The sequence below is a fragment of the Dendrobium catenatum genome, unplaced genomic scaffold, assembly GCF_001605985.2.
Source record: "Dendrobium catenatum unplaced genomic scaffold, ASM160598v2 fragScaff_scaffold_542, whole genome shotgun sequence".
NCBI classification, from domain to species: Eukaryota; Viridiplantae; Streptophyta; class Magnoliopsida; order Asparagales; family Orchidaceae; genus Dendrobium; species Dendrobium catenatum.
The window spans coordinates 958,793-968,059 of NW_021319004.1; positions in this window are offsets into that span (position 1 = coordinate 958,793).

Sequence of the window (9,267 nt, forward strand, 5' to 3'; positions counted from 1 at the left end):
GGTAAGTTTGCCATCATCAAAAAGGGGGAGATTGTTGCAAACTATTTTCATGGCTTATGTTTTGATGATTGACAAACACTATCTCTCTTGGACTACTTGTTGCTTCTAACTTTTCAGGAATCGAAGATCGGACGATCAAGAGGAAGCCAAGTCCAGGATCGCGTAGGTTTAGGGTTGAGTCAGTCTGTAATTTTATTTTTTCACCTTTTGAGTCTTCTTGTAATAATCAAAAAGACTGATGCTAAGTAACCCTTCACACACACACTTGAGAGGCTTAGAATTTCTGTTTTTGCCCACATCGGCCCGGCCGATATTTATATCGTCCGGGACGATCAGCTTAAAACAGAAAGTCTAATTAAGGATTCTTAATTAAGGCAGCCGACATTAACATATCGGTCTGGACGATACGTGTATCGGCCAGGACGATAAGCTCAAAATAGAAAGAGATAGCCGCCTTAGACAGTTTAGGCATACTGAATTTTAAATTATCGTCCAGGACGATTCCAGGATCGGCCTGGACGAAATTACCAAATTATGCCTTAATTGATCAGGAAATCAAGGGAGTAATTAAGGATGATTGATACGATCATATCGTCCAGGACGATCGTGAGATCGGCCTGGACGATCAAGCCAAATTTCAATTGTCCAGGACTGTTCCCAGGGCTATGCTCTGGCCGATCTTCTTTGATTTATACTAATCGTCCAAGCCGATGTCCATATCGGCCGGGACGATAAAGTCGGCTACTTGCAATTAATGAGCTCCTCTTGAGCTCTTCTATTTAAAGAGCTCTTCTTCAACGTTTTAAGAGACCTTTTGGCTGCTGCCTTGACCTGAGAAGACCTTGAGGAGAGAAAGAGAGAGAGGGAGAGAGAGAGGATCTTGTGAGGGGGAGCTTGTGAGGGGATTCACAAGGGTTGCTCAAGGATCGCTCTGCTTGTCTTTCGTCTGGAGTTTCTCGTCCATGGAAGGGTCGGTAGAGGTAAGGAGTTTTGCTTTTGGTTGTGGTTCTCTGCCAGCTTCAGGAGGAAGCAAAAGGAGGTAGGTTCTCTGCCTTGCCGGGGTGGCAAAAAGGAGTTTCTTGTGAGGGCTTCTCCGCCTAGCTGTGGGGGCTAAAGGAGAGTCATGTTTGGTAGTGAAATACTTGGAGGGTGCCTCCAAGGAGTGGACGTAGGTCTAGTCGACCGAACCACTATAAATCTTGTGTTCTTATTTTTGCTTCCGCACTTTTAAATTCCGCATTTTGTTTTTTTGTGGTGTGATTTGGTTTGAGAATTTATTTCTTTGTCTTAAGAATTTTTTATAATACCAATTCACCCCCCCTCTTGGTTAGCTTGGGACTAAGTTCATAGGGCTTAACATCCCGAACGAACTTTCAAACATGAATATGAACATGTACATATTATCATATGTATGACATTTTATGGGCTAACAAGCATAGAATTTGCACACACAGTTAATGATTATCATTTAAAAAACCATTCATAAGGAATCCTTAAAATATCATTTTAAGACTTTTAATGAATTATAGTGAATATTCTTTGATAATCAAAGGTTTTCCTATAGTGAATGCCAAAAATGCCATAATTAATAAAAAATTCTAAGAAAATGTATACAAATAAAACCAATTATTAAAATTTTGGTTTTGTATAATTATAATGACTAAAATGAGGCATTCTATAATATATTAGAAAGCACAGATTGAATAGTTTACCAAACTCATTAAAATTATATTTTTATCATATAAATTTTCATACAAATATTAGAATTGAAATAAAAAATGGGGAATTTATCAAGAAATTGATTCAGATTATTTCATACAAAAAAGTTCATAGTCATGCAACAACATATTCAATCTAGATTACTTAACTTCATTAGTTCCTTCATAAGTAATACACAATATATCTCAAATTTCTTTACCAGGTACACAAGTTAAAACACACATATAATCTTTAGATTTCAAAGCACATAAAAAACATTTCAAATATTTCGCATTAAGTTGTGTTAAATCTCATTTATCAAAAGTCTATTTAGTAAAAAGAAGTTCAATTTTAATGCCATTAATTTCATAAGAAGGAGGTGTATAACCATCCTTAACAAGCATCCACATGCAATAATAAATCGATTGTAAAAAAGTAGACCTGCAAGTTTTCCGAAAATCAAAAGGAATATTATCAAACAAAGGCGGTCGAGTAATAGAATACCCTTCCAAAGTATTATGATTATCGGAGTTAGCCATGGATCAAAATTTAAAAGTTTTTAAAAACATAATTTTATGAATCCTGTTATGATACCACTTGAAAGTTCATTATGGATGTTAAGACCTTATGAACTAGCCCAAGCTAGCCAAGAGGGGGGGTGAATTGGTATTTTAAAAAATCTTTCAATAAAAAACAAAAACTCAATCTAACCAAAATTCACCATAAAGAAATTTAACGTGCGAAAATTAAATGCGAAAAAAACAGTAGTAAAGGACACATAAATTTATAGTGGTTCGGTTAACTAGACCTACGTCCACTCCCAGGAGGCACCATCCGAGTATTGCACTAAACTCAGTGACTCTCTTTTTTCTCCCACATCAAGGTGGAGAAGCCTATATAAAACCTCCTTTCCACCGACACCGGTGAGGCAGAGAACCCAACTATTTTTTCTTCCTCCTGAAGAAAGTAGAGAACCTTGATCAATTGCTAAAGTGGACATCTCTCAAACCTCCAAGAACAACGGACGACGATTGGAGAAGATGACTTGGATCCTTGCTTGGAGCAACCTTTATGAAATCCCTCATAAACTCCCCCTCACAAGATCGTCTCTCTCTCTCTCCTCTAGGCTCTCTCAGGTCAAGACAACAACAAAAGATGATCTCTTAGGTAGAACAAGAGATCTTAAATAAAAGAGTTTTGGAATAGCTCTTAATTTAAACAAACTGATTTTATCGTCCTGGCCGATCAGCACAAATTTCTCTCAATCAGCTTGGATGGTTTGGGATGATCAGAAGGTTTTTATTCATATCATTCAGGACGATAAGATATCATCTTGTATGATTAGTACGAGTCATTAAACATCATCTAGATAATCGCACTGAATGGATGTCTGGATAATAGAAAAGTAGCTTGATTGTCCAGGCCAATCTCATGATCATCCTGGACGATTAATTCAAATTTGTGAAAATCATCCAGACCATCGCCCTGAATAGAAGGTGGCCGATGTTAATCAACCAGGAACAATTAAGTTTTTTTGAACTGATCATCCCAGTAGATCCTGCGATTATCCAGGACGATTTGATTGAGCAATAAAATCTTAATTGCTTTTCTTAATAATAATTTAGGCATAATTTTGTTTCATCATCCAATATGATGTCCTGGATGATGTCCAAAAATAAAAAATACCTAAATATATCTTATGGTTGATTCTTTCTGATTTGATCCTATCCTCCTTGTCGGTATGAATATTGTCCAAGATGATGTGTTTAATGACAGATGCCTTAACCAGGATGCCCTAATTAGAGTTTCTATTTTTAACTGATCATCTAGGCCAATTTGTGGATCAACCCGGATGATGTGACAAAAAATAGAGAACTCTAAAATAAGTCAAAAAATTTCCTATGTGTGTGTGTTAGGCTACTTAGCATCAGGAACCACATCGTTTATAATAGACTCAAGAAAAGGAAAAGTTTACAAACTGACTCAGACCTAGTCTACTTAATCTTGAGCTGGTTCAAAATGCAGTTTGATCTTGTTGACCTGAAATGTTAGTAGACAAGGCAGTCGTAGAGAAACAGAAGTGTTTGCTATCATCAAAATTATATTCCCTGAAAAATAGATTCGCAATAGTCTCCATACAAAAACCTTAGCATCGCAACTCCACAAGATCAATGTCGCAACACCCTAGGGCCTCTTGAACACATAGCATTTATTTAACTCTAGACATCAAATTTTATTTAAATTCACAAAAACTTTAAATTAAACATGTACTAGGAGGTTATGAAATTCTTACTAGTTCTATGGTAACCAATATTACACCTTCTACCACATATTGGGGCATTACTTACATATATAGATATATTGCCCCAATGAACTATAGAACCTCCCTTCTTAGAATCAATCACTCCAAAACTACTCTTCTTTCCACTATTACCACTTCAAGATGTTTCTCTTTTAAATATCTTCTTGCTTGCATTCAAATGTTGTTGAGTTGATACTAAATTATTCTCCATTAATCTATCTCTCTTAAAAAGCTTTAAAAAATCTTAAATACAAAAATAAACAAGTGAATGTCTCAAATTATCCCTCAAGCCTCTTAAGAAATGATAACACTTTTCCTTCGAGATATTAACCAGCTAAGGAGCATACCTAGCAAGAGTAGTGAACTTTGTCTTATACTACATCATTATCTTGCTTCCTTGCACCAACCTTAGAAAAGATTCCTATATATACTACCTCGAAGATAGTAGAACGAACGATTCTTTGAACAACTCTGAGAAATCCTCCCAAAAAATTTCATCATTTGCTATACTCTGATACTTTTCTCTCTATTGCCTTAATCATGAGCATTCAACTTCACCATCAAACAAAAATATTGCTAATAACACCATGTTGTTCTCCAAGCATTACATGCTATTGAGCAATTTATCAAACCTCAATAACTAATCCTCAGTTTCTTAAAGTTTTACTTCACCTTGGAAACATGGATGCTTCAAAGTTAGAAATAATAGTTGGTGCGTATCTACATCATCCCCTCTCCTTATAGACATCCTTCTATATCCTTCACTCATTAACTGGGCCATCAACATTATAAATTATATCATTAAGTCAAATGTTATAGGTCCTACGACACTTTGTATTATTGCAGCTCGATAGGAAACCTATCCATAAGTTTCTTCTTAATATTGGGGGTTCATATCTTTTCAACACTTTCACCTATCACATATTCAAAAGGTTTGACTTATCGCACATAAAATATTGGCATGCAAAAAATAACATTAAATTGTCCCAACTCTTCCTCAATTATCCATAATTTGTTTCCTACGACTCTTTTTATAATTTAATTCTTCCAAACTTCGTCTTTTGTACCACCTATTGTCACACCATAAGATCTAATTGGAAGAATTATTTTTATGCTTAATTAATATTATCATTAATAAGTAAACCTAGAAGAAACTAAGACATGTAATTAAAAAAATATAAACAACTCTCATTTCTTCAAAAAAAGTCATGTATAATAATTCAGTATAATTTTTCTTCATGTATACTTATATACATAAATAATCTGATTGTAAAAGAGTGATTCTAAAATAGAAGCATACCTATAACATGAACGTTTGATTTATAATTATTCTTCAACTCAACTGGAGCTTTACTCTTTCCTAAAATTATATATATATATATAGTGCAATCCACTACACAATAGGCTACTTGAGATCTACTTAAGAATTCAATCTTTATAATTAAGATACTGTGTATAAGAATAAATGAAATTTTTATAGATTAATTAAAGTTATGAAATCATTTTTATGTGATGTTGTAAAATATTATTTCTATTATAAAGTTTTGTTCAAGTTATATATATGTTGTTCCTATTAAAGGTGCATGTTCTTAACATCTACTTAATATTTAATAAATAGTTGATAAGTACACCATTTAATACAAACATTTTTAAAATCTATAAACATTATGATAATCAGGTTGGGCTCAATGTCTAGGTATGTTTAGTATGTGGATATCTTATTTTATAAATAACAGGTACATTTATATTTTGATGAAAGGAAAAAAGAAATCTTGATTGATGTCCATTATTCTTTTGAAAGTTATTCGAAAAATAAAAAAAGAAAATTTATATTTTTATTGGATGATTAAAGAGTGTCTCTATGTTGGAAAATGCAAAGTAAGAACAGAACTCTTCCAATTTGGTTTTGGAAGATAATAATTCTAATGTCACGTCCCCAACATGATATGACCTATTTAGGTATAACTGATTGTATTAGGTTGAGTTATGACAATAGATTCCCACTCATTGCATGAAGTGTTATCTCTAACTTGCTTCAACAAAGAGTTAAAAGGTTAAATGAACCAACTCATTATTATCAAGAATTACAATAAAAAGAATGAGGCATTCATCACAAGATGATACTAAAAAGTCATCATATGATAACAAGTAAGAAGAATATGATGAACAAAGTAATACAAGTTTGTTATAAGAGTACACATGAAACTTAAAGCTTCAATTACTTAGAATATTTTTACAGTACATTATTTTCTTATACAATATGAGGAAGATCCTACTCTTCCTTGAAAAATATCCTTCTCACAGGATTTGTCATCATCTCTGGAGGGATCATCTCTTTCTTCACCAAGTATTGCAAGAGGAAGTGTCCCATAGTAATTGACTGGCTCGACCTTGTCATCTCAATAAGTTGTTGACAGCCATCATCTATACTTGAAGCCTTAATATTTCCTTATGTAGTTGAGAGACCTCGTCACTTACTTTAGTCATCTTCTATAAGGCGCCATTCCCCTCACTAAGTATGGATTGAATGATAAGTGTCTTATAAAGGAAGTAGTCATGCGGTAGGAACCAATTGAGGTAGGTGTGATTAGAGTTATTGTAGTTATGGCAAGCAGAGTTGTGTGGATTTCTTGGTTTGAAGGTTATGTTGTTGCCTCATCAAATTGTGCATCCTCTATTATCTCTATAATCTTGGTCACATTCTATACCTATATTAAGGATGTAGCTTGCAGCTGCATAGTACTCGTCACTAGAGGTGTGAATCTTATGGTAAAGAAGAAGATTCATTAAGAGAAACCCCTATATAAAAAAGACTCAAAGGGAATTCTAGTAGCTTATTGTATAATTTTACTATTCTCATATACAAGCCAAACATCCACTCACTTAGTGCTAACACTATGAATTCATTCAGTGGGTCCCCTAACAACTTGTCTAAGGTTCGTGAACTCGTAGCTCACTAGTTATTGGAGACACTTTACCCCAAAAATTCTTCACTTAAAGTTCTAAAAGGAACTCTTCTTATCTTCACTTTGCACTATAGGAAAATCAAGTTTTTATGGCAAACAATCCACTGCAAAACAAGTAAATTAAGATGTAAATTTTGGCTTTTGGCAGAATCAATTCCAATAGAAAAAGTCACGTTGCAAAAGTATTTACGATGGAAAAAATCCATTGAAAATATTTTGCGGTGGATTTACAATAGAATTGTATTGAAGAAAAGGATGGCTTCATTTTTAAAAAAAATCTTTCAAATATCGCAGCAAATTATGATGGATTTATAATAGAGTTGTTGCATATATTCTGCTATAATTTGCGATGAATTTGCAATCATAAATTATGGTAGATGTTCAGCCGCAAATCCACCAAAATTTGTGACACTTTGTTTCATCACAAAATATGACACTCGGTCATCAATTCAATGTTTGAGGCAAAAATTTTGTTGCAAATTTGCCAAAAATATGTAGTATAAATAAAAATAGCCCCTATAATTAGTTATTTAGCTTTTCAATAATAATAATCCAAGCAGTTTAAAAGTAGTAGTGTATAATGGTAACATTTTAACAAATAATGCTAAAATAAATATAAGAAATATATTTTTCTACAATAACATTCCAACTGCTCAAACAGACAATCACATCCCAACTTCTTTTAAAGAATCAATAGTTTTTATACATAAATAAAATAAAATGCATCAAAAATTCCGACACGGATAATCTAAGGGAAATATGTATCCTCACTCTCTTGCCTGGACGATGCAGGCGTAGACTAATTTTCACCAATCTACTCTCTCAATCTCTGAAGCTCATTTAATAATTGAATGTTAATGTTTGCTTGTGATTTTTGGACATTTTCTAGCTATATAGTCAAATTAGCTACTTGTGGTTATACAAACTCTCATGGTTGTTTACATATACGTGTAGGCCGGTGAGCCTAATCCATAAACTCATCTCTTTTGCATTCTTCATATCTCCTATGACCAAGTGCGGTAATCAAAAATATATACGGAACCCAGAGGATCCCTCTTCAGCTACAGTCTTGCTCTCTCAAAGTTGTGTATACTCATCCTACAAAATATAACATAAGATTAATCTTTGTATAATTATAACTTGCAATATTTCTACAAGTATTAAATCATTATATACTTATATATGCCCACCTCACTCACTCATCCACCCACTACTAGTCCTCTTGACTCTTGTGAGTATGACTGTGTAACTCAATAGATAATTTTGAGTGAGTAGCGAACCCATTCCAAATTGGTTGTTATGTAGCATGCAACAAATCAAAAAAAAATTATGCCTCCTTATTCGGGGACTCTTCTGTATATTGTTAAAACTACGACCTAGTTGTATCATAAATCAAATCCTTAAACATTCTAACTCTATCTAAGAATTATAGCAGGCCACACTTAGAGTTAAAATGAGAGTCTTACTCACCATGTGAAGTTTAATACCAATATTTTGGAATGAATCCACTACCATATAGATCAACAGTAATATCATATGATGTGAGGTGGGTTTGATTTTTATGTTTGGAACATATATAATGAAATCTTCCCTCTAATATAAAGGAATGTAATAGATAGCCTACCTGAATAAAATAATTCACTCTGTTCAGAAAGTCAATTACACATCCAACTTCTACAGTTTTGAATATTCATAACACACTTGGGTTATAAATTCATACAACCAAATAATGATATTTGTATCAATTAAAAAAATAAAGAATGTGTAATAGTGATGATGACATTAACAAGTTGGTGATAATTTTAGGAATTTGCAAAGATAGTTGTGCTGCTCAGTTGTTGCTTGTAGATTCATATGATGGAAATTTAAATATCATTCTCTCATGTCACATCCATTATACACTCATTATACTCTACTTTTTCTTTTTTTATTATGCTCAAGTCCCATATTGATATCATCGTCCTCTATTCTCCCATAGAACTCCACCTCAACTCATGGAGTTCAAGAATGCTTGTATGCTTGCCAATAGAAAAGTGTGTTAATTAGTGCAACACAAAAATGAATCATTATGCAACATTCCCTTGGTGATCTCCTCACACTATTGCTTAATGTAAAATAATGATTATTGTCACCACTCATCCTCATCTTTGTAACATTTAACTTAATATTATGTCTTCACTCATCCATCTGAGAATCCTCATCTCAACAAAATTTAACTTAATATTATGCTTCTATTTCAATGGCCAACATTCTGTTAAGATAGTTGCTATTTGAATGCTTTACATTTTGTATGTTATTAAC